This window comes from Zophobas morio, unplaced genomic scaffold (assembly GCF_036711695.1).
Source record: "Zophobas morio isolate AGI-343-1 ecotype UQ-CSIRO unplaced genomic scaffold, CSIRO_AGI_Zmor_V1 ptg000002l, whole genome shotgun sequence".
Lineage (NCBI taxonomy): Eukaryota > Metazoa > Arthropoda > Insecta > Coleoptera > Tenebrionidae > Zophobas > Zophobas morio.
In genome coordinates, this window is record NW_026972107.1 from 4,390,783 (window position 1) to 4,417,454 (window position 26,672).

Here is a 26,672-nt window from a genome sequence, read left to right on the forward strand (position 1 = left end):
AGTAATTTAGTTAGTTTTGCTCGAGCGAATCCGCCACAATACGAATGTCTGTGAAGACAATCTTGCGCTGCCATTGTTCAAACACATTCCCGTTTTTCTAGTACAGTAAATAACACAACATAAGAAGATTAAACATTCCTGGGAAAACCTACGCCGAGACTCAATCGACAACAACATTTATTCAAGCAACGACGGGAGTTTTTGCCAGCCATGCATTTACTCATTGTTCTTTGGCTGCAAGCATCTATTATTTCTTGTTACGAACTGTGTTCAAACTTCACGTATTTGTGTAAATTAGAAAATCGACACTTAATGCAGCTCGCATCCTATGTATTAAACTCATAAATTCACGCTCGTGCTTGCACTAACTTGCGAAAATGTTTAAAGTTTGCCTTGTATGAACTCGTGTATTTTCTATGCAACAACGAAGATGGTTGAGGAGGTGGTGAATCATGATGTGTTTTAGCTGAAAGCAAATAAAGTGGAATGAATGGATTGCGATACTTTGCTCTTCGTGAGTTTCTAAAGTAGGTTAGCTTAGTGGCATTGTTTTACATTTCGGAGTTTTATCACAAAAATACTAAATATTTGCAAAAAATTGCAAGTCAGGTCAGGTCGGATGAGGCCAGTTTTCGCTCCTCATAAAACTACTCAAAAATGTGTTAAGAGAATAAAGCAAAAAATGTATATAGGTCTCACAGATTTTGGGGCGCACATTGAATTATTATCGAAATTTTTATAGATTTTCAAAAATTCGCATTTTTTGTCTATTTTGGGAATTATCACGTCGAGATCCACATCTCTGAATTTTTTGACAATTTTTAGACAACATTTTCAAAAATGAAATTTTCAACTATGTAATTTTTCGATTTGAAAATTTTTGGGGTTTCCAATTTTTATTTTTTCATTTTTCAATTTTTCAATTTTTTAATTTAAAAGTAAAAATGAAAACCTTGAAAAATCTAAAAACTTGAAAAATTGAAGAAATAAGAAATTGAAAAGGTTTAAAGTCTGGGCTAAAAAAAATTAAAGTGGCTCCACCCTCCTCGTTTTCTGCTTGATCATTCATTTTATTGGATGAAAAATAGAATTTGTGGTGATAAATAGTAGAATTTAAACAAAAAATGTGAAACCGATCCTACCCACCTCCACTTTTGAATTGCATTGGCTTATTTTACTTATTGTGAGATGAAGATAGAATTTTATTGTTTCAAGTGGTCGAATCGCTTAAAAAAACTTCAAAATGACCCCACCCACTCACCTCGTTTGCTTTCTGATCAGTTATTCTATTGGACGAAAAGTGGATTTTATATTGACAAAGAGTGAAATCTGAACAAAAAGGTAAAATTAATCCCACCCACCTCTACTAGTACTTGCTAACATAAGACTAATTTTTCCAAATGACATACATTCTAAGAAAATAGAGGGCGGGTGGGCGGGGCTACTGCTTGCTTATAAGACTCTTAAGAAAAAATCTAAACTCAGCTTCGCCTACCTTTTTTCTCTACTTCACTGACTAAGGTTTAAAACAAAGTCAAAGTTGCTAGCCCCACCCACCCACCCTTTATTTTCATAGATAGTATGTCATTTGCCAAAATCTGTTTTATCCATAGAGTACTAACTCCACCCACCTGGGTTGTTCTCATTCTAACCACTAATTTTATTTCTGTTTAGTGCAAGATCCACATTCAGAACAGATAAATGAATCACTGAAATGGAGGCGGGGCGGGTGGGCGGGGTTAATTATGTGATCTTTTGAGAGTGGGAATAGGAACTAATAGAACTGAGGCTGTCAAAAAAAAGAAAAAAGAAAGTTAAAGGTAATTTTCATTTTATATTAGGTATTTGGTATAAAATGTATTTCTTATTCCAGAAGAAAAAAATTGGAGAATGGGTGAGCAGGCGGGGATAAGTTTCAACTTTTCCTACAGTCTTTTATAAGCAAGTAATTGCCCCACCCACCCACCCCTCTTCACTCTTGTGACTGCTCTTAACACTTATTTCATTGGACGAAATGTGGATTTTATATTGCTATTTATTTTGTAGAGAGTTCGAATCTACGATTGAAAAAACTTGAAGATTTCGACCTATTTTTTAATTTTTTAATATTTTTTACTTCTTCAATGTGTCAATGTTTCGTTTCTTCAGTTCTTTGATACGCAATTCTTCGATTTTCCATTTTTTCAATTTTGTAATTTCCCGTGTTTTCAGTTTTTCGATTTTTCAACTTAAAAGTAAAAATGAAAACCTTGAAAAATCTAACAATTGGAAATGAAGAACTTGAAAAATTGAAGAAATGAAAAATTGATAATACCCAAGGTTTAAAGTCTAAGAAATTTAAAAATAGAGAAAGTGCAAAATATTAATAAATATTAATTAATTAATTAGTGGTCAAATCTGTGCTTAAAAAAATTCAAAGTGGCCTATTTACTTTAGATGGAGATTTAATTTTATTTTGTCAAGTGTTCGAATCTACGACTGAAAAAAACTTCATATTGCAAATTCCGAGCCATTTTCGACCATTTTCGAAATTTAAGTGAATACATTTCTTCGATTATTCGAATTATTTTTTCAGAATAACCCACTGAAATATCGCAATTTTTAAAAATTTCGAAAAATTTCATATTTTACGCCGATTATTTCCAAAATATTGCTCCGTGATCATAAACAGGCTATATTTTTAGAATCAGCGAATTTTTTGAGAATTTTTAAACTTGACAACAAAAATGATATTTTTTTCAACAATTTTGAAAATTTGTTCATTCAAAATAGTTTCAAGAAAAAAGGAATTAAAAAAAATTCACTTGACAAAAATCGAAAACTAGTACGGCGAGATGTAGATCACAGAATTTCATATTTTAGGCAACTTTTTCTGATAGTTCAATGTTTCTCCTTATAAAAATTTTGAATTTTTTCGATTAAAGCGCCGAATAAAATGTAGGAATTTTTACGAATTTTCAAAAAAAAGATTTTCAGATCGAAGATCAGGACTGTAAACACGCGATATTTTTCGAAACAGCACGTCGATTTTTATACAAGAGGACTGTTTCGCGATTTTTAACCTAGTCGATTATTTTCTTCTTCGATTTTTAATTTTTTCATTTTTTCAATTTTTCGATTTTTCAACTTAAATGTAATAACGGAAACCTTAAAAAATCTAACAATTGGAAATGAAGAACTTGAAAAATTGAAGAAATGAAAAATTGAAAATACCCAAGGTTTAAAGTCTGAGAAATTTAAAAATCGAAAAAGTGCAGAATCGAAAAAACGAAATATAAATAAATATTAATAGATATCAATTAATTAACTAGTGGTCAAATCTGTGCTTAAAAAAATTCAAAGCGGCCCCGCCCATCCTCCCCGCTTTTTTCTTGATCACTCATTTTATTGGATCAAAAATGGAATTTGTGTTGGTAAATAGTGGAATCTAAACAAAAAATGTAAAACTAATCCCACCCACTTCCACTTTTGAATTTCATTGGAATATTTTATTTACTTTAGATGGAGATTTAATTTAATTTTGTCAAGTGTTCGAACCTGCAATTGAAAAAAGCTTCATATTGCAAATTCCGGGCCATTTTCGACCATTTTCGAAATTTAAGTGAACACATGTTTTGATAGATTTTATGATTCAGAGGTCACTTCCGGCCTCATTTCTTCGATTATTCGAATTATTTTTTCAGAATAACCCACTGAAACATCGCAATTTTTATCCGAAATTGTTTCAAGGAAAAAGATATTAAAAAAAATTTCACCTGACAAAAATCGAAAACTAGTACGTCGAGATGTAGATCCCAGAATTTCAGCTTTTAGGCAACTTTTTCTGATAGTTCAATTTTTCTCTTTTTAAAAATTTCGAATTTTTGCGATTGAAGCGCGGAATAAAATGTGGGAATTTTTACGAATTTTCAAAAAAAAAATTTCTAATCGAATATTTCCAAGATCAGGACTGTAAACACGCGATATTTTTCGAAACAGCATGTCGAAATCTACATGCCATAATTTTTTTTTAGATTTTAGATTTTTTTTTTTAAAGCTTCGTTTTTCAATATTACAATACAACAATACATCCCTTATGAAAATTTTAATTTTTTTGCAACCACTTTTGAGGATTACCGAAACATTTTCGGCCTCATTTCTTTCAAAACTCCTAACTACCATTTTTCCAAAATCGCGTAATGAGATGATGTGATTTTTGGTACTTAAAAAAACCCAAATATACTTCAGGGACAATAATCACGCTATATTTTTCGAATCAGCACATCGATTTTTACTACCCTTTATGAATTTTTGGATCTTTTTTTCGACTAGTTTCGAAAATTTCCGCGATCATAAATAGGCTATATTTTTAGAATCAGCACTTCGATATCTATATCTCCGAATTTTTTGAGTATTTTTAAAAAACTTTTTCAAAAATGAATTTTCCAACCTATTACAAATACATTTTCTCGTAGATTTTGACCCTATTTCTTCAATTACTCGAACTGTTTTTCCAGAATCGCTCATTGAAATATCGAAATTTTTAGAAATTTCAAAAATTTAGTATTTCACGTCAAATATTTCCAAAATATGTATTGTTCCGTGATCGTGAACGGGCTATATTTTTCGAATCAGCACATCGACATCTATATCACGAAATACGACGTCTACATGCCAAAATGTTTTGGGAATTTTTAGGCAACTTTTCAAAACCAAAATTTTTCTATAAGTACTCCTTCCTTACGAAAATTTCGACTCTTTTTCGACCACATTCAATACTGAGCTAGATACATTTTCTTTTAAATTTAGACCTCCAGAAGTCACTTTCGGCATCATTTTTTCAATAACTCCTACAATTTTTTCCAGAATCGTCCATGGCAATTTTAAGGCTTTGTTTATAATTGCATTTTCAATGGAATATATCTAAATTCTTGACCCGAAAGCATAAACACGAGATATTTTCGCAATCAGCCCGCCGAAATCTACAGCTCAGAATTTTTTGGTAATTTTTAGGCGAATTTTTCAAAGGCAAAATTTTTCAAAATTCTCCTCTTATGAAAATTTCTGCCATTTTTCGACCAGCTTCGAATCTAAACTAATACATTTTCTCGTAGATTTCAATCTCTAGAAGTTGTTTTCGGCTTGGTTTCTTCGATATTTCTTATCATTTTTGTGGCAATTTTAAGGATTTTTGAACAAACCGCATATTTTTAAAATCTTGACCGGAGCCTTAAACACAATAGTCTGTTTATGGATCCGGTTAGAAATTTATAACCCAAAATTTTTTGGGATTTTTTAGGCAAATTTTTCAAAAAGGAAATTTTCCTCCATACAAATTTCGACCCATTTTCGGTCATTTCCAAAATTTAAATACTTAAATACATTTTATCGTAGATTTATTCTTTCGATTACTCCAACCGTTTTTCCAGAATCGTCCATTGAAATATTGTAATTTTAGAAATTTTCAAAAATTTCATTTCTTACCGAATCTTTCAAAAATGTTCCTCTGTGACCATAAACACGCTACATTTTTGGAATTAGCACGTGAAGATACATCTCCTTGAATTTTTTGACAATTTTTAGACAACATTTTGATTTGACAATTTTTGGGTTTTCCAATTTTTCAATTCGATTCGTTTTTTCTCCTTTCCAATTTTTTTCAGTTTTTCGATTTTTCAACTTAAAAGTAAAAATGAAAATCTTGAAAAATTTATAAATTGGAAATCAAGAACTTGAAAAATTGAATTAAAAAATTAAAAGCCAAAGTTTTAAAATCTGAGAAATTTAAAGATCGAAAAAGTGGAAAACCGAAAACACGAAAAACTAATAAATATTAATTAATTAATTGGTGGTCAAATCAGGGCTTAAACAAACTCAAAGTGCCCCGCCCACCCTCCCCGTTTTCTTCTTGATCACTCATTTCATTGGATGAAAATTGGAATTTGTGTTGATAAATAGTGGAAATCCAGACAAAACTGTAATAAACTGATCCCACCCATCTCCACTTTTGAATTTCATTGGCTTTTTTTACTTATTGTGAGATGAGGATTGAATTTTATTTTTTCAAGTGGTCGAATCGCTTGAAAAAATCTCAAAGTAAGCCAGCCCACCCACCTCGCGTGCTTTCTGGTCACTCATTCTATTGGACGAAAACTTGGTTATTCAAAATAAGTAGTTCCAAGAAAAAATGATTTAAAAAATGTTCACCTGACAAAAATCGAAAACTAGGAAATTACCGTGCTATATACTACGATACATCGAGATCTAGATGATAGAATGTCAGTTTTCGAATTAGTACTTTGAAATCTGTATCCCATAATTTTTTCTAAAATTTTGGATAATTTCGGTCTCACTTTGTTGAAAACTACGGTTTTTCCAGAATCATTCATTGAAATATGATAATTTTTATGATTAAAAAAGAGCAAGATTTTTAAACCGAATATTTCTAAAACTTTAATCCGCCCTTTCTTCGACTACCTTCAAAAATGACCTAAAACGAGGAACAAGAAAATTTTTGCTCAGTGGTTCATATAAAATTTGATGGATGCGAAATTTGAAACTTTGTCCGACATACATTTGGAAATAAATATCAGACTGAGAAATGTATTCTAGATGTTCTAGAGTTCCTAGAAAGTTTTGTAGGTAGTCTGAGCAACGCAGATGCTGGTCTTTAACCCATTGATCTACAGTCAGTCGTACTGTGTGAAGCTTGCGAATATCCTGATGATGCTAAATTTATTACCGAAACACGTGTCTTATTTTTAAATTCAAGAAATGCAACTCATTGTTTAGATTAAATTTGAACTACATCTGAATATGTTTTTACAAACGCATACTATATTTTTCCAAGCGGAACATCGAGCTCTAGATCAGAATGTAGATTTTTTCGCAATTTTTTCAAAACGTAGTTTTTTCGTTACGAAAATTTCGACCATCTTCGAAAATTACCGAAACAATTATTTTGTGGATTTCAACCTGCAAAAATTACTTTTGGCTTCATTTCTCCAACCATTTTTCCAAAATATTGCAATTGCAATGAACGATTTCAATTTTTACTTCCCGAGCGTAAGCAAAGGAAGTATTGTAATCGAATCCGTCGGCCGACTCTCTACTTTTACGTTTTCTCGATCTTTCATGACCCCTAGAAGACGAAGAAATAGGTCTCCCATTTCCGTCTGTCTGTCCGTCTGTCCGTATGTCCGTCCGTCTGTCCGTCCGTCTGTCCGTCCGTCTCTCCGTCTGTTGTCCCGGATTTTTATTAGACAGATAATCTCCGAAAGTACTCGACCGATTGTTGTGAAATTTTGTACTTATATTAAGAATATCATGTAGATGGTAAAACGCTAACCAAAATTTGTCTAATCATCCCCACCACTAATGCGATGACGTCACTTCAAAATTGTACATAGTAAATGGGTTTTCAATTGTATAAAATAACATAGTTCTACACATGTAGTTTACAACTCTGAATCGATTTTTCACCCGAAACGTCCAGATTTTTGGAAAAAAAATCAAAATTATAAAACAACATTTTGAAATTTATTTTTAATCTGCTAACCAGAATGTTTTGAAATGTTGCAGATGTTTTAAGGCTATAAAGAGCATCATAAATCTTTAGTCAAAAAATATTTGCTTATCCCCTCCAAAAACTTGATGACGTCAGCTCAAAAGTTTGTGGAATAAATCATATCTAAAATGTACAAAATATGATGAGTCTGTACTTGTGATCTATCACTCCATTCATATTTTTTGGTTTGCATATACAGAGTGACTCAAGAAAATAAATTAAAGCGTAAATTTATTTTACTGATTTACTCAGGAACTACAAAACCGAATGCTTCGAAATCTTGAAGATATTTTAAAATTATCATAAGCATAGTAAATTTTTGATCAAAATGTATTTGGTCGTCCCCCCTAAAAAATTTATGACGTCACCACAAAATTTTGCTGAATAAATCCTATCTAAAATGTACAAAATATGGTGAGTCTCTTCTTGTGATTTATCATTCCATTCAAATTTTTTCGATTTGCATATACAGGGTGACTCAAAAAAATTAATGGATGCGTAAATTTATTTTATTGATTTAATCAGGAACTACAAAACCGAATACTTTGAAATCTTGCAGATGTTTTAAGGTTATAAAGAGCATAATAAATTTTTAGTCAAAATATATTTGGTTATCTTCTACAAAAAACTGATGACGTCAGCTCAAAAGTTTGCCGAATAAATCGTATCTAAAATGTACAAAATATGATGAGTCTGTACTTGTGATTTATCATTCCATTCATATTTGTGGATTTGCATATGCAGGGTGACTCAAAAAAATTAATGAAGGCGTGAATTTATTTTATCGATTTAATTAGGAATTACAAAACCGAATGCTTTGAAATCTTGGGAATATTTTAAAGTTATTATAAGCATGGTAAACTTTTGTTCAAAATGTATTTGTTCATCCCTCCTAAAAAAGTTGATGACGTCACCCTTAAATTTTGCTGAATAAATCCTATCTAAAATTCAAAAAATATGATGAGTTTGTACTTGTGATTTATCATTCCATTCATATTGTTTAGATTTTCTTAAGAGGTGGTTCAAAAAAATTAATGAAGTCAATTTATTTTATTGATTAAATTAAAGGCAACACTTATTATTAGTATTACACCTCAACCAACCCAATTTGGTAGACACAAAATTTGTTAAAGGAAAAACTCGGTTGAAACATAAGGGTAGCACGCTTATTTACATCGACTTTAACATTACAGACCTGCATTTGTTTTATGCGATCACTTGGTTCCGCGAATGTGAAATAGACATGTTTATAATCAACCAATTGTGAATTTCACCGTCAAGAATTAAAATAAAACCCAATGTTTTATATAATAAGCGGAAGTCGAAGCAATAAAACCGATGGTCGTTTTGTTTACAGTTTCTCTGTTTGACTCTCACGTATGCTGTTACGCTTGTCATCTTAAATTAAGAATGTTTATACATAAACGATTTTCAGTTGCTGTATACGTGAGTAAATTGTTTCGTTATTTTATTGATTATAAAAAATCAATATTCAAAACGAACCAATTCATTTTCCCGAAAATTTGGGAATACAATAATTTTATTCTTAGTATTACACTACATCTATCCCAACTGATATACGTGTCCTTGCAAAAATGTTGACGTCATCGCAATTTTTTTTAAATTCCCACTACAGAAATGTAATGAGAAAAAAACACAATAGCCATGCAGTCGTCAAGTTTCCGACAGCGAGGGAAGTACTGTCTAAACTCTTTAGACCAATTTTTAGAATTAAAAAAACTGTCTTTAATACTACTACTACAAATATTACTAGAATCTTATTCCGGGAAATAGACACTATATTTTTCGAATTAACCAAGTTTCTTCAAGGATAAAATTTCCAATACTGTCCTCCCAAGAACAACAATATTTTTTTGGAGATTCTCCTACCCTTTTTTCAGAATTGTTCAACGAAATATAGAAATTTTTAGGTTTACAAAAAAAATCCAGGACCTTAAACACATTATATTTTTGACAATGACTCAAAAAAAAAAAATTGTTGTTGATTCAGCGTCGCCGTCTCCCCAGGAACTGACGCAGCTCCGTCCGGTGAGGAGCCGCAGCAAGGGAGGTCACGGGACTACCCCAACCGGGTTTTCGTTTCTTTTGTTACTTGAAGCTTCCATAGTTTTTTATTTATTTTTGTACTGGTGGTAGGAAATAAACGTCGAATATTTGACTAATATAATAATATTGACTGCTACAAGGGTTGTTATAATCCCACCCTAACGTTAAATCTGATCATCACCCCTAAATTGAGCAAACGCCAGAAAGCGTTTTAATAATTAGAAACACAAACAATTTCATAACTATTTTCGGTTCGCGGTGTTGTGTTTATATTAAATAAATTGCCCCCAGCTCGTACATGGCGTTTCATGCCGCTTCGTTAAAATGCATTAGAACCGTTACTATTAATGCCCATGTGAAAGAGAATGAAATTGTAACTGCATTTCGTCCAAAGCTCTGTTGTAGTGTCGAATGAAAAAAAAGCCGTATTAAAATTCTATTGACTCTTTGTGCACAGTTCGATGAGCATTTTCACTCTGTTGGGCAAAAATGCAAAATTAGGTAAAAACAGAGGGCTTTGTTGCGTATGTCACGCGTGCTAGGTGAGAAAAAAGTGAATATATTAAACCAAACAATAACGAAAACAAATAGAACAACCCCTGTTTACAACGTTTTACAACAATGCCAACCCCAATTAGTAAAATTGGGTTTTAATTGTCCAAAACCGCCCCACGGGGTAGATTTTTTATTTTTCAAAACTAAATTGTTTGCACACCGACAAACAAAACCAACTATAAACAAACCGATTCATGTAACGACAACCCATTACGGCGATAAATCAGCCCCACTCGAAGCGACCATTAGACGTCTTTTCCACAAAGCAGGACTTCGCCGCTATTTACAGCCATTCCCGGCACGTTAAAAATTCTTTAATGTGAAACTAAGTGTGGTTGCGCCCATAAAAATATTCCCATTATTTACCCGCTGCATCCTCCGCCCCACGCACACATTACTATAAATTTGCGCCCGTAAAAGTGCCGTAATTATCCCCTATTCGCGAATTTTATCGACTCCTTCCCTCATTTGCAAAACGCGAACGCGTTTTTAATCGTTAAAACGTGTTTTAATTACTAGTGCCGGCCCAATTTCGCCAAAAATCGCCGCCTGCCCATTGGGACGGTTTTCGATGCACGAAAGTTCGGCTAATTTGTGTAATTGCCGTCTCTGGCGTCTATTTACATATTGTGGTGTAAGTTTTTATGGTCGTGGGGCCGTAGATCAGGGCCGTCACGCGAGGGCCTGACGCAAATTGGGCGAGGGGCACGATTGTGGCGGTATCGGTGGGTAATAATGACAGCGTGAAATTAATTTCGCGATTATGAGACTTTAATTGGTTAATGCGATTACATAAATGCTGAGTCGGATTAAGCTAATTTATTAATGTTATTATAGAATAATTTGTTGCTGAGCGGGGCTGCTGGCTTATGAATTATTAATTAGTTTGGAAAAATTCGGCGCTAGGCGTAGTTTTGGATTATTTATGTTCGGGGGCATCGGGAAATTAAGTTGGGGTGTATTACAGTGCGGACAAACTTTTTCGTTCGGGGATAATACGAACCGAAGAAATCCCAGCTTGTGATACTCATAAATCGAATAATAAAAAATGTTTTTGGTCATTAAGTAGTGCTAAAAATATTTACAATTGGCTGTACTCTATATTTCCACAATAACGTAAGACCAAAATGGGTTTTAATTGAACGTAAAAAACTGTCAGGTGTGGGATTCGAACCCACGCTCCCTTTCGAGAACCAGTGTCTAAATGTTTCGGAAAAGTATAGTGATTTTAATCTTTTAGAAACGTTAGGATCTACTTTGCATGCATTTTTAATTCGTTTTAAGGTTTTCGTTTATTTGTTGATTTCTTTTTGTTTTAATAAAAATCCAATTTAAGCAAAATGTTTTACTGTTAAGTCTCACTAGACTCTTTGCAAAGTTGATTTCTTTCAAATAAGTACATGAACTTCTTAACGATTTAGTACATAATGTTCCCGAATGACAAAATTTACGTTTCAAAGTTCTTCACAGATGGTTTAACTTGAAAGTATTACATTCATACAAATTATTCAGTTATGTATTGTATATGCATCTTATACTAGGGTAAAATAATTTGACTACTTTGAATGTTAACAAGTAACATAGTCCTCAACTTGTGGTTTATGAAGAGGGGTTTAATCTTTATCCAGATACAAGAATTTTTCGATTTTTTAGTTTTCCGAATTTTCGATTTTTGGATTTCTCGATTTTCAATTTTCGATTACCTAATTTTAGACAGTGTTGGAATTTTTCCATTTTTCAATTTTTCGATTCTTCAAATTTTCGATTTCTCGATTTTTTTATTTTCCGAGTTCTGAGTTTTCCGATGTTTCTAAATTTTCAATTTTTCGATTTTTCAGTCAATCGATTTTTTTATTTTCCCATTTGGCGACTTCTAGACTTTCGACTGTTTCGAATTTTGACTTTTTTCAGTTTTTTAATTTCTCAATTTTTGAATATTTCGGTTTTAGGATTTTTCCCTTATTCCATTTTTCAGTTTTTCTTCCAATTTCAATTTTTCGATATTTCGGTTTTGGGATATTTCAATATTTCGATTCTTCCACTTTTTGATTTTTCAACTTCTGGATTTTTCGATATCTCAATTTTTTACTTTTTATATTTTTCAATTTTTCGTATTTTTAAATTTTAGATTTTTCAACTTTTTGACGTTTCGATTTCTGTCTTTCGATTTTTCGACTCTCCGCTTTTAAATTTTCTTTTTTTTTTAATTTTTCGGTTTTTCGATTTTTTGATTTCTGGATTTATCAAGATTTTGATTTCTCGATTTAACAATTTTTCAAATTTTAACTTCAATTTTTCGATTTTGGGCTATTTCGGTTTGTCAATTTTTTGATTTTTCGACTTCCCGACTTTTGGGCTTCTCGATTACTCGATCTTCAGATTTTTTAATCTTTCAATGTTTAACTTTTCGATTTTTGGATTTTGGCTTCTTTTGGTTTCTCAATTTTTCGATTTTTCGATTTCTTGACATTTCAATTTTCCCAATTTTTAAATTTTAGATTTTTCACCTTTTTGATGTTTCGATTTCTCAAATTTTTGACATTCCGGTTTTAAATTTTCGGTTTTTCAATTTCTCGATTTTCCAAAATTTCGGTTTTACAATTTTTGGATTTCCCGATTTATTAAGATTTTGATGTTTCGATGTTTTATTAATTTTTAGATTTTTAAATTTTCGATTTTGGCCAATTTCGATTCTCAATTTTTCAGTTTTTTGACTTCTCAATTTCTCGATCTTTTGGTTTTTCGATTTTTTATTTTTGGACTTTTGGATTTTTCGATCTTCAAATTTTTCGATGTTTCGATTTTTCAATCATCTAATTTTTCAATTTTCTGATTTTTTTTAATTTTAGTGTTTCGATTTCTCGATTTTTCAATTTTTTGGTTTTTATATTTTGAAATTTTTTATTTATGGATTTTTGATATTTCGACTTCTCAATTTTTCGTTTTATCAGTTCTTAGATATTTCCATTTTTCAATTTTTCGATTTTTAATTCTTTACATTTTTCGATTATTCAATTTTTCGGTTTTACAATTTTTAAAATTTTTCGATTTTTCGATTTTTCAATTTTTCGAGTTCTCAATTTTCCGGTTTCAGTTTTGCGATTTTTTAATACTTTTATTTTTCAATTTTTCAGTTTTTGACGTTTCTAATTTTAAATTTTTTAGTTAATCCATTTTTTATTTTCCCATTTTTCGACTTCTCGATTTTCGATTGTCTCGACTTTTCACTTCTTCAATTTCTCGATTTTTCAGATTTTTGATTTTTCAATTTTTCGATTTTTCGACTTTCTTTTTGACTTTTCGATTTCTCAATTTGTCGATTTTTTAATTTCTCAATTTTTGGATATTTCAGTTTTGAAATTTTTCAGTTTTTTCATTCTTCAGGTTATCTTCCAATTTTCAATTTTTTGATATTTTAGTTTTGAGATTTCTCAATATTTCGATTCTTCCGCTTTTCGATCTTTCTACTTCTGGATTTTTCAATTTTTCGTATTTCTAAATTTTAGATTTTTCAAATTTTTGACGTTTCGATTTCTGTCTTTCGATTTTTCGACTTCCGCTTTTAATTTTTTTTTTCAATTTTGTGATTTTTAAATTGTTCGGTTTTTTGATTTATGGATTTATCAAGATATGAATGTTTCGATTTTTCGATTTTGGCCTATTTCGGTTTAAGAATTTTTTTTTAATTTTCGACTTCTCGATTTCTCGATCTTCACTTTTTCAATATTACAATGTTTAACTTTTCGATTTTGTATTTTGGCTTCTTTTGGCTTCTCAACTTTTCGATTTTTGGATTTCTTGAATTTTTGGACTTCTCGATTACTCGATCTTTTGATTTTTCCTTTTCTTGATATTTCAATTTTTCAACTTTTCTAATTTTTAAATTTTAGATTTTCCACCTTTTTGATGTTTCGATTTCTCAATCTTTCGACTTTTCGACTTTCTGGTTTTACATTTTCTGTTTTTCAATTTCTCGATTTTTCAAATTTTCGGTTTTCTAATTTTTTGATTTCTCGATAATTCGAGATTTGGATATTTCGATGTTTTATTAATTTTTCAACTTTTCGATTTTAGCCAATTTCGATTTTTCAATTTATCGATTTTTCGACTTCTCGATTTCTGGATCTTCTGATTTTTATATTTCGCTAAGTTTCAGTTTCTTAATACTTCAATTATTCGATTCTTCAAATTTTCGATTTCTCTATTTTTTTATTTTTCGAGTTCTCAATTTTCAAATGTCTCAGTTTTACTTTTTTTTAGTTTTTTTCCACTTTAGTTTTGTAATTTTTAAATATTTTGAATTTTCAGTTTTTCAGGTTTTCGATTCTTCAATTTTTCGATACCTCAACTTTGCTTTGTGATGTTTCGATTTCTCAATCTTTCAATTTTTTAATTTCTTAATTTTTGGATATTTCAGTTTTGGGATTTTTTAGTTTTTTCATTCTTCAGTTTTTCTTCCAATTTTCAATTTTTCGAAATTTCAGTTTTTGGATTTTTCAATATTTCGTTTCTTCAACTTTTTGATTTTTTGATTTCTCGATATTTCACTTTTTGAATCTTTCGCTATTTCGATTTTTCAATTTCTAGGTTTTTCAATTTTTTATTTTTCGACTTTCAGACTTTTCAATTTTTCACTGTTTAATTTTTCGATTTATGAATTTTGGCCTCTTTTGCTTCTTCACTTTTCACTCAATTTCTCGATCTTTCAATTTTTCTATTCATTTATATTTCAATTTTTCAAATTTTCGAATTTTTAAATTTTAGAATCCTCAACTTTTTGACGTTTCGATTTCTCAAGCTTTCTATTTTTCGACTTTCCGGTTTTAAATTTTCTTTTTTAAATTTTTCGATTTTAGCCTATTTCGGTTTCTCAGTTTTTGGATTTTTTGACTTCTCGATTCGTTGATCTTTTCATTTTTCGATTTTGTAAAATCTTTTGATGTTGCGATTTTTCGATTTCTCCGTTTTTCGATTTTTCTATTTTCCAATTTTTAAATGTTAGATTTTTCAGTTTTGTGATATTTCGATTTATCGATCTTTCGAGTTTTTGACTTCCCGGTTTTAGATTTTTCAGTTTTTCTACTTTTCAGTTTTTTGAATTCTCGATTCATCGAGATATGAATGTTTCGATGTTTTCTCGTTTTTTGGATTTTGGCGTATTTCGGTTTCTCAATTTTTCCATTTTTCGACTTCCTCAATTTCTCGCTCTTTTGATTTTTCGATTTTTTACTTTTCGGCTTTTGGGTTTTTAGATCTTCCAATTTTTCGATGTTTCGATTTTCCAATTATCTGAGTTTTCAATTTTCCAATTTTTATGTTTAATTTTGGCGATTTGATTTCTCGATTTTTAAAGTTTTAAAATTTTTGGACTTTTCGTTTTTTCATTTTTTTCTCAGTGTTAATATGATAAAATGTGTCGAAAATAACCACAAAGCGTTCAATAAAAAGTAGTGGGGCTCCTAGCTCAGGTCAAATGAGGTCAAACTGAGCGAGGAGCCCCATTATATAACTACGGACAATCATCCAGAGTCCAAATTGTATTATTATATTACTCGAAATTCACCAGTTTCTAACATAACAATCGACACAATAGCATTATTCTTCCGGACGACTTGCATAAAATCGAATTCGTTGTCATAAATTAGAAAACTCAGCCGAAAATGCATCTGTTACTATCTTAACACTGTTTAACTCAATATATTATTGTTATTATTATTGTTTTGTGTAGTAAAACATTATTGTTGTTGGATCGGATTTAGTTTTCAGTTGCATTAACGTAAATTGGAGTTAATTGTTAAATTACTACTTTACTGACTTTGTTAAACATCGTATTATTCTAAACCGCTAAAATCACACACCACGAGAAACTGATTACATTTATCACTGGTCAGCTGAATTTTAATTAGTTTACACATGTTGATCAGATGTGATTAAATTTCCACACAACAATTTAATGCTTTATAATTACCCACCTAAGTGTGATAACCGTATCAGTTGCTTCCACAGATTTTTTCCGAGTCTAAAGCCCCACTTATACAGCCGTAGATTTACCAAGCAACTTTTTCAATGTCAATTCGCTACAATCGTGCCACCTACATATTAATTAATTTCTTTTGCAACCCGCATGATAAAAAGTCCTAAAGGGGCCGTACACGAACTAATTAATTTCCAGTCATAGTGGGAATTCAACTTCGCTCAAAGAATTTTTCAAGTTGTAAACGGATTATGCCCAAGGACTAAACTTCTTAATTATTCCTGATCACGTTTTCAGTCTTTTACCTTTTAGTCCAGTTTGTAAAAGCGTTTGGCAGCTTATATAAATGACTGGCTTTAAAAAGCTACCCACTCAAACCAATGCATTTTTAATTTCTCGTTAATGAACTCTAAACATAGTTGGCCATTAAGAAGAACACACAGTCGTTAAGCTGTGTACACAGCTATCAATATTACCACACACTATTATTTCCAGGATTTTACATCTGATAAAATAAAAAATATGGCTGTCTGTTTATTTAATAATTTTTGATGGATGACGTCATCAATTTTCCAGAGGGGATAAATTAGTGAGTCAGGAGCCGCTGTTTTGTTAGTATGCACTAACCTACTATATATTCAAAGCTCTGTGGAGCACGGTAGGTGCTCTATTTGCGGAAGCGGCACATTCAGACCTGGGTGAATACTCCGTACGTTTAATTATGTATGCATCATACCGCAAAAAGTAACGCTTTCTTATTTAGAATAAATAGACAGATAGACAGACAGACAGACGGACAGACGGACGGAAATATAAATTGGGCCTTTATCAGAGTGCTGCAACCAACTACCTATAAAATTCCGCGCAAACCCGTTCTAAATTAAGAAAAGATTGCACTCATACCGCATGCATGCCATTCCGATAGCAATACCGCAGCGAACAATTCCAGATAAGCCGCTGCACGTCCTATCAGTTGGCAAACCTTCCACCAGGATGCAGTTTTTCTTAATTTGTTACCGATTGGACTGTGTAGCGTCAACAGCGTTAGCATAACCTCCGAAATTCGATATTGTTATCGTCTAGGTAATTGGCAGTTACGGCTAACAAAGTGCAAACAGCGCCGACGTTCTCGTAAAACAAATACTTTTAAAAGGTTGCAGAAGATGGGTCAACACTTGACGCACGCAATCGATACCTAACGAAAACACCCCGTGCAGGTATCGCGGTGCTTCTTCGCCCTCCTCGTTCCCGCCAGACAGGTTAACTTGATTATGTTAATTGGATTTGCTTTCCATTAAGCGTCCCCGCGACGTCGAGAGTTTCGCTGTGTTGCTTTTACAAAAATATGGCGGCTTTACTCGACGCTGATCGGTCAATACTCAAGCGGAAATTGGTTAAACTGCAATTATGACACCAAACGCGAGAAACCGGGGTGTGCTCTGACCACTAGACGATCAGGTGGATGCGTTTTAAACATTTAAAACTTGAGATAATATTTTCCGGCCTAAGTGGCTCTCGCATTACGCTTTTTCGTTCTGTTGACGTACGAACGACGCTGTTGTTCCGAAATTTATTGAAATTGCGGCCGGTTTAGTATAAGTGTATCCCGAATCTTTTATCAAAGATATTCAGTGGCAATGCCCCACTAAATATCCCTCGTCGACCCCGAGGGCGCAGCTGATCTAAACGAGATCCATGTTAGTGCAATGAAAACTGGATCATTCCTAACCCACTTATTATGTGATGTTTGTCGAGGATTTGAACCACAAAATCCCGAGCCTTTATGATAAAGAGTTTTCGATGAGAAAAAAGCAGGAAGATATACCGATTTTCGAGAGAAATTACGCTGGAAATCTTCCACTTTTATTTACCACGAAGAGGTGCTAGAACGAACCCAACAAATTAAAAAAATCGAAACTGAAACAATGTTTTATAAAAACGTGAAGCAATTTTTTATTTAGAAGGCGAAACGGCTGCTGGGGTTTTGGGGAATGTTTCGGTATTGTTGTTATTAAATCAAGTTCGATCAGAAGTAAAGACATACAAAACTTTGCACGTAAATTTTCGCAGACCAGGAAATGTTACGTTTAACTTTAGTGTAGGCCTAGAAAGCTACTTCCAACTTTCGCAATTTTGGAACGGTTATTGGGAAATTTATGAAACGATTTTATGAATATAGAGCAGGTGAAATTGGTGTTTTGGTTAACAAAGTGTGATCATCATGCCTGGTAAGACAGTATTAGCAGCTGCGTAATAAAGTCTAAACGGTTTTTTATTATTTTCGAGCTTAATCCGGTTAATGATAAATTTGAGCTTTCACTTCGAGCCTAATCTGTGCTTATTGTTTTATTTGCAATTTCGGGTAGCTCGAACGCGTTGCTTATTTGGACTCAAAATATACCATTATTTATTTAATTCGTTTGAACTGTGTTTTTATCAGACTGATATTTATAACTCCACAGGGTAAATACAAATTTACACCTATCTATAGCAACAAAAAATTAAAAATATTTTTAGCAAAATACGTGATACTTTTTTATTCGACGTTAATAAATAATCAGTTACGTCACACATCCTACGCTTCTAAATTTAAGGATTCGAAGTTTTAATTTATGCATTAATCGGGCTATTTTAACGTGGACACTCGTTAGGAGTTCTCCACTTTCAATGTTTTAATAGCTACGGTACGAAAAATAGATGAGAGATGATTCATTTTACTATTAGAGCTAGCAGGACACGAACAACGGCCACATATTCGTTAAAATGATACTTAAGCAGCATTAATGGCGCAGTCGGTAGGATGCGTTTCGTATTACAAATAAATCAAATTAGCTAGAAAAAATCAACAAAAACAAACTAAGTATTAGTCTTTGTCCATACAATTTTATTATAGCATGAGAAAAAGCAGTTTTTGTGAAGTAAATATTTAATAACACGGCGAGTGTTGTCCACTTTATCTATTATCTACGTCGAACATGTCGGTAAATATAAATAAAAACTCCAACAATACCATAATTAGTGTTACCTGATAACATCTCCCACTGTATCTCTATTTACCGACTTGTTTTACATAAGCTTTTATAAAATACGTCAACAAAATCAAAAAAATTAATTTAATAAACGTGCCTTGATATAATAAATCAGTTGGTTGAAGGCATTGTTTTCGCTACCCTTCCGATTTGATTATCCATTAATTAATTGGCGCCATATTTGTTCTGGGTGAAAAATCGCCGACGTAAATTATGTTTTTCGTCCGGTTAATTTATTAGAAATCACACACTATCAATATGTACTTTTGCTCCAAACAGACATTTTCAGCGCTTAATGCACATTCCCTGTAATGTAATATTGATGTTTAAACTATTCCAAACAGGGAGATCAATAAAACAAAATATCACTGCGTTCGACGTGGAGCAAAGCGCTAACGAAATTTTTATCACTAGTAAAGCTGGTCCGAAGTGAAAAATTAAATAAAAATTTTAAACGCTTTTAAATGCGCTTGTCCATAAATAATTTTGCTAGAAAAATATTTACATGGTACGCCACTGCATAAAACTAGTCTAGAGCGACGAAGCTTATCTTCATTTGGCAGCTGCTATCCGCCTGGCGATAATGTTGATTTTAGAAGCTGAAAATTTATCGGCTCGGTAATTTTATTTTATATTGATTTAATTAAGCTGTTATTGGCTGGCGCTGGGTACAACTGTAGGGCAATATTTGCTCGCGTGTAATTACGCACAAAGCTGATGGGATTTAGTGGGGCGAGATATGGACAGTGGCACTTTAAATGTATAGTTCTTATATTTTTGTCTAACTATCCTGAAATCTCAGTTCGCCTTCATTCAAACACACCAAGTGGTTGAATTTTTGGTTGAATGGTCTAATGGGCGATTTTATCGCAAGGAATACAATGAAGCCGAGTTTGATCAAAATGTGCAGTGGAGGAGTGTCACATATCCGCTGAGACTTACCCAGCTTAAACTTTCCACTATAAAACGGAAGACTGCGGAAACTTAATTGTATAGTTTATCGGGGTGTACATAATTTGTTGTTGTGAATGTTGCTTTTACGCTATTATTTAGGCAGCATAGCCACTTTAAGAGGTCGAGAGTTTCCAAGTGAATGTTAATTCATATCTGCTGATTTGCTCAAAATATTACTTAGGTTTAAGATTAGCCCGGCCGAGATTAAGCCAAGCACACAGCTTTTTTGAGTTTAAACAACTGGATTTTTATTGGCTGGGCGTTAATAAAATTTGGCGCTTCACTGCACAGACTTGACGGTTATTGGCTAATAAACAGATTAATATCGTTATTACAGAAATTATACAGGATGCTTTAATGGTGTAGAAGCTTCATTATGAGTATTAAACGGCTCGTCAAATTCAGGTAGTTCGCGTCAAATACGACATTAATCACTCCAAGGACTCAGTCATGTGCTTATTACGCGTTTAATTATGTTAGGTGCCCATTGTCTTGGCGACAATGTCGGATTTGATGTTTGGTCGACGAAATTTTCAAAATTTATAAGTGATTTTGACGTTCAAAATGCAAGCGGAAAGAAAATCCAAGACGATTTCGTGTATGTTTTGTTTTCTCTTATTCAAACTATTTAGTTCTTATTCTTCATTCCTTTATTGCCTTCTCCTGTATTCTTCACTAAATTTAATTCTTTGTTCTATAATATTTTTTGAAGCTTTTTCTCCATGGTCTTTACAAAGTTGTTTAGATCATATAAGTAAAAAAGTGACTTTTTTTCTTAATGATATTGCCTGAAATGATTTGACCTGACTTTTTTATGATGACCTGACTTGATATGATCTGACATGACCTTTATTTTTGATGTTATGATCGGATCTCACCTGGCTTTACTTACTCATGATCTGTTCTGACTTGATCTTGTACTGATGTAACTTTTCTTTCTGACGATATGGCTTGATGTGACCTGACTTTTCCTTCTGATGATCTTGTTTTTGGTGATATGAACTGATATATATTGACTTTTGTTTTTACGATATTTTCAGACGTGATTTGAACTGATCTGATCTGATTTGACCTGATTTTTATTTATGTTGATCAGGCCTGGCCCGATCTGACTTGCGTTATATGAGTTGACTTTTCTTTCTCACGGTCTGACCTCTCCTGAACTACACAGATCTGATCTAATTTTTCTCTCTTACGAATTTGTTTCACTTGATCTGAACTGACTTGTCCAAATTTGAATAAACTTTTTGATGATATAGCCTGAAATTACTGACTTTCTTATCTGATGATCTGATCCACACTTTTTTTGATTACAACAAATAAAAAATTCATCACAATTAAGATTGGTGCGGGTGGGTGGTACTTAATCTTTGGCTTTTTTTGATACACATATAGTTTTCTTTGAAAAACACGATCTTTAAAAACATGTTTCAAAATGACGATTTTGCAATTAAGCTCCGCCTCCTGCTTCACGACCAATAAAAAAAAAATCATCACAATTGAGACAGGGCGGGTGAGCGGGGCATATATTTTGTCCCTTTTTTTTAATATGCATAGTTTTTTTTTTACAGTAAAAAACTTAAACCTGTTGAAAATGGTAATATTTTTATGGAAATATGGATTTTTCACTAAAGCACCGCCCTTCGGTCTGACAACAAATGAAAAATTCATCAAAATTAAGATTGGTGCGGGTGGGTGGTACTTAATCTTTGGCTTTTTTTGATACACATATAGTTTTCTTTGAAAAACACGATCTTTAAAAACATGTTTCAAAATGACGATTTTGCAGTTAAGCTCCGCCTCCTGCTTCACGACCAATAAAAAAAATCATCACAATTGAGACAGGGCGGGTGGGCGGGGCATATATTTTGTCCCTTTTTTTTAATATGCATAGTTTTCTTTTTACAGTAAAAAACTTAAACCTGTTGAAAATGGTAATTTTTTAATGGAAATATGGATTTTGCACTTAAGCACCGCCCCTCAGTCTGACAACAAATGAAAAATTCATCACAATTAAGATCAGCGCGGATGGGTGGTACTTAATCTTTGGCTTTTTGTTGATACACATATAGTTTTCTTTGAAAAACACGATTTTTAAAAACCTGTTTCAAAATGACGATTTTGCAATTAAGCTCGGTCTCCTGCTTCACGACCAATAAAAAAAGATCATCACATTTGAGATAGGGCGGGTGGGCGGGGCATATATTTTGTCCCTTTTTTTGAAATATGTATAGTTTTTTTTAAAGCAAAAAAGTTATACCTGTTGAAAATAGTAAATTTTTTATGAAATATGGATTTTGCACTTAAGCACCGCCCCTCAGTCTGACAAGAAATGAAAAATTCATCACAATTAAGATCGGCGCGGGTGGATGGTACTTAATCCTTGGCTTTTTTTTGATACACATACAGTTTTCTTTGAAAAACACGATCTTTAAAAACATGTTTCAAAATGACGATTTTGCAATTAAGGTCCGCCTTTTGCTTCACGACCAATGAAAAAAATCATCACAATTGAGACAGGGCGGGTGGGCGGGGCATATATTTTGTCCCTTTTTTTTAATATGCATAGTTTTCTTTTTACAGCAAAAAACTTACACCTGTTGAAAATGGTAATTTTTTTATGGAAATATGGATTTTGCATTTAAGCACCGCCCCTCAGTCTGACAATAAATGAAAAAGTAATCACAACTAAGATCGGCGCGGATGAGTGGTACTTAATCTTTGACTTTTTTTTGATACACATATAGTTTTCTTTGAAAAACACGATCTTTAAAAACATGTTTCAAAATGACGATTTTGCAATTAAGCTTCGCCTCCTGCTTCACGACCAATAAAAAAAATCATGACAATTGAGACAGGGCGGGTGGGCGGGGCATATATCTTGTTTTTTTTTTAATATGCATAGTTTTCTTTTTACAGCAAAAAACTTAAACCTGTTGAAAATGGTAATTTTTTTATGGAAAATATGGATTTTGCACTTAAGCACCGCCCCTCAGTCTGACAACAAATGAAAAATTCATCACAACTAAGATCGGCGTGGGTGGGTGGTACTTAATCCTTGGCTTTTTTTTGATACACATACATTTTTTTTGAAAAACATGATCTTTAAAAACATGTTTCAAAATGACGATTTTGCAATTAAGCTTCGCCTCCTTCTTCACGACCAATAAAAAATCATCACATTTGAGATAGGGCGGGTGGGCGGGGCATATATTTTGTCCTTGTTTTTTAATATACATAGTTTTCTTTTTGCAGCAAAAAACTTAAACCTGTTGAAAATGGTAATTTTTTTATGGAAAATATGGATTTTGCACTTAAGCACCGCCCCTCAGTCTGACAACAAATGAAAAATTCATCACAATTAAGATCGGCGTGGGTGGGTGGTACTTGGTCCTTGGCTTTTTTTTGATACACATACAGTTTTCTTTGAAAAACACCATCTTTAAAAACATGTTTCAAAATGACGATTTTGCAATTAAGCTCGGTCTCCTGCTTCACGACCAATAAAAAAAGATCATCACATTTGAGATAGGGCGAGTGGGCGGGGCATATATTTTGTCCCTTTTTTTTAATATGCATAGTTTTCTTTTTACAGCAAAAAACTTAAACCTCTTGAAAATGGTAATTTTTTTATGGAAATATGGATTTTTCACTAAAGCACCGCCCTTCGGTCTGACAACAAATGAAAAATTCATCAAAATTAAGATTGGTGCGGGTGGGTGGTACTTAGTCTTTGGCTTTTTTTGATACATATATAGTTTTCTTTGAAAAACACGATCTTTAAAAACATGTTTCAAAATGACGATTTTGCAATTAAGCTCGGTCTCCTGCTTCACGACCAATAAAAAAATCATCACAATTGAGACAGGGAGGGTGGGCGGGGCATATATTTTGTCCCTTTTTTTTTAATATACATAGTTTTCTTTTTACAGCAAAAAACATAAACCTGTTGAAAATGGTTTTTTTTTTATGTAAATATGGATTTTGCACTTAAGCACCGCCCTTCGGTCTGACAACAAATGAAAAATTCATCACAGTTAAGATCGGGGCGGGTGGATGGTACTTAATCCTTGGCTTTTTTTTGATACACATACATTTTTTACTTCCCGAGCGTAAGCAAAGGAAGTATTGTAATCGAGTCCGTCGGTCGACTCTCTACTTTTACGTTTTCTCGATCTTTCATGACCCCTAGAAGACGAAAAATAGGTCTCCCATTTCCGTCTGTCTGTCCGTCTGTCCGTCTGTCCGTCTGTCCGTCTGTCCGTCTGTCCGTCTGTCCGTCTGTCCGTCTGTCCGTCTGTCCGTCCGTCTGTCCGTCCGTCTGCCGTCCCGGATTTTTATTAGACAGATAATCTCCGAAAGTACTCGACCGATTGTTGTGAAATTTTGTACTTATATTAAGAATATCATGTACATGGTAAAACGCTAACCAAAATTTGTCTAATCATCCCCACCACTAATGCGATGACGTCACTTCAAAATTCTACATAGTAAATGGGTTTTCAATTGTATAAAATAACATAGTCCTACACATGTAGTTTACAACTCTGAATCGACTTTTCACCCGAAACGTCCAGATTTTTGGAAAAAAAATCAAAATTATAAAACAACATTTTGAAATTTAATTTTTAATCTGCTAACCAGAATGCTTTGAAATGTTGCAGATGTTTTAAGGCTATAAAGAGCATCATAAATCTTTAGTCAAAAAATATTTGCTTATCCCCTCCAAAAACTTGATGACGTCAGCTCAAAAGTTTGTGGAATAAATCATATCTAAAATGTACAAAATATGATGAGTCTGTACTTGTGATCTATCACTCCATTCATATTTTTTGAATTTGCATATACAGGGTGACTCAAAAAAATTAATGAATGCGTAAATTTATTTTACTGATTTACTCAGAAACTACAAAACCGAATGCTTTGAAATCTTGCAGATGTTTTAAGGTTATAAAGAGCATAATAAATGTTTAGTCAAAATATATTTGCTTATCCCCTCCAAAAAATTGATGACGTCAGCTCGAAAGTTTGCCGAATAAATCCTATCCAAACTGTAAAAATATGATGAGTCTGTACTTGTAATTTATCACTCCATTCATATTTTTTGGATTTGCATATACAGGGTGACTCAAAAAAATTAATGAATGCGTAAATATATTTTATTGATTTAATCAGGAACTACAAAACCGAATGCTCTGAAATCTTGCAGATGTTTTAAGGTCATAAAGAGCATAATAAATGTTTAGTCAAAATATATTTGCTTATCCCCTCCAAAAACTTGATGACGTCAGCTCGAAAGTTTGCCGAATAAATCATATCTAAAATGTACAAAATATGATGAGTCTGTACTTGTCATTTATCATTCCATTCAAATTTTTTCGATTTGCATATACAGGGTGACTCAAAAAAATTAATGAATGCGTAAATATATTTTATTGATTTAATCAGGAACTACAAAACGGAATGCTCTGACATCTTGCAGATGTTTTAAGGTTATAAAGAGCATAATAAATGTTTAGTCAAAATATATTTGCTTATCCCCTCCAAAAACTTGATGACGTCAGCTCGAAAATTTGCCGAATAAATCATATCTAAAATGTACAAAATATGATCAGTCTGTACTTGTGATCTATCACTCCATTCATATTTTTTGGATTTGCATATACAGGGTGATTAAAGAAAATAAATGAAAGCGTAAATTTATTTTACTCATTTACTCAGGAACTACAAAACCGAATGCTTCGAAATCTTGAAGATATTTTAAAATTATCATAAGCATGGTAAATTTTTGATCAAAATGTATTTGTTCATCCCTCCTAAAAAAATTGATGACGTCACCCTTAAATTTTGCTGAATAAATCCTATCTAAAATGCAAAAAATATGATGAGTTTGTACTTGTGATATATCATTCCATTCATATTTTTTAGATTTTCTTAAAAGGTGGTTCAAAAAAAGGCGCCGTATACCTGAGTAAATTGTTTCGTTATTTTATTGATTATAAGAAATCAATATTCAAAACGACCCAATTCATTTTCCCGAAAATTTGGGAATACAATAATTTTATTCATAGTATTACACTACATCTATCCCAACTGATATACGTGCCCTTGCAAAAATGTTGATGACGTCATCACAATTTTTTTTTAAATTCCCACTACAAAAATGTAATGAGAAAAAAAACACAATAGGCATGCAGTCGTCAAGTTTCCCACAGCGAGGGAAGTACTGTCTAAACTCTTTAGACCAATTTTTTTGAAAAGCATGATCTTTAAAAACATGTTTCAAAATGACGATTTTGCAATTAAGCTTCGCCTCCTGCTTCACGACCAATAAAAAAATCATGACAATTGGGATAGGGTGGGTGGGCGGGGCATATATTTTGTCCCTTTTTTTTAATATGCATAGTTTTCTTTTTACAGCAAAAAACTTAAACCTCTTGAAAATGGTAATTTTTTTATGGAAATATGGATTTTGCACTTAAGCATCGCCCCTCAGTCTGACAACAAATGAAAAATTCATCACAATTAAGATCGGCGCGGGTGGATG

General features: G+C 32.5%; 1 protein-coding gene across 3 annotated transcripts in view; it reads left to right on the plus strand.

Moving 5' to 3' along the window:
• Window positions 1-26,672, plus strand: part of LOC135125162 (uncharacterized) — a 486,443-nt gene that overhangs the window by 177,774 nt on the left and 281,997 nt on the right. The gene's annotated exons all lie outside the window — the stretch shown is intronic.